The following is a 1,090-nucleotide window of genomic DNA, read 5'->3' as shown; positions in this document are numbered from 1 at the left end:
TCCTGTACTCTGGCTGCGATCACTCCCTCATTCCTCCCACCCCCTCTACCCAGGATGTGCCCACTCACCGCACACAGCATTTCATTGAGTCCATGCCCTCCCCCTGCCCCCCAACCCCCACACACCGGGACAGTGGAGTCTCAACTCAGAACCAGGGGAGGGTGCAGGGGACAGGGGGACTGAAATGCGATCCAGAAGCTGAGGCTCACCTGTGGTCAGAATTAGTCGTGACCAGCCCTTCCATCATTCAGATCAGGCACTGGAGCTGCTCGCCAGCAAATGAAGAGGCCACGTGTCGTTGGCACTAGGTTGTATGGAAAATAGGAATTGTACCTTTAAGCCTGAACATTCATTCTCATTTGGATGTGAGCTCCATAAATGCAGGAACTTTTGTCTGTTTTGTTCACCCCTATAGGGACTCAGTAAATACCCAATGAATGACTGAATTAAACCAAAGGTAAAGCAGCTCACCTCCCTGAGCAACTTAGCTTCCCTCTTCCTTTGCAGCCTTCCCCTGGGTTGTATAGTCTTGGAAGACAATCACACGTGCTGGATCTCTCTCTCTCTCTCTCCCTCTCTCTCTCTGTCTCCTCTCTCCCTGTCTATCCAGGTGGTGTAAACGGTTCAGGTGAATGTGAACTCTGGGAGAGTGAGATGCGTGTGGAATATGACTCTGAGGTACCACCATTCACACTTGACCTGTAAGGGAGCTCAGCCTCAGGGCTTTAGGGAAATTGCCAAGGGTCACTTGTAAATGGTAGAGCCAAGGTTCAGACCCCAGGAGGAGTCATGAAAGGGCTGGGAGATGGAGTGGACACCTCAGGGCTTAACCAGGCATGCAGGACCCAATCTGCACTTCCAGAAGCTGGAGCTGCTCGAGTCAGAGCTGCCCAACCAACACAGGTGTCCAAGCTGCAGGGGGCGGAAGGGCTCTGGCTCTTGGTGGGGAGAGGGGCATGGGGCAGGGGCTTGAAAGCTGGCTGTTCTCATTTGTCAGGAACCTTTATAAAGATGCGGGTTTTTCTGGCATGTTGGGATGGGGCAGTGGAAGGTCAGAGAGGAAAGAAGACATTTGAAGCCTTGTCAGGGG

This window comes from Camelus bactrianus, chromosome 5 (assembly GCF_048773025.1).
Source record: "Camelus bactrianus isolate YW-2024 breed Bactrian camel chromosome 5, ASM4877302v1, whole genome shotgun sequence".
Lineage (NCBI taxonomy): Eukaryota > Metazoa > Chordata > Mammalia > Artiodactyla > Camelidae > Camelus > Camelus bactrianus.
This window is presented reverse-complemented; position numbering follows the sequence as displayed.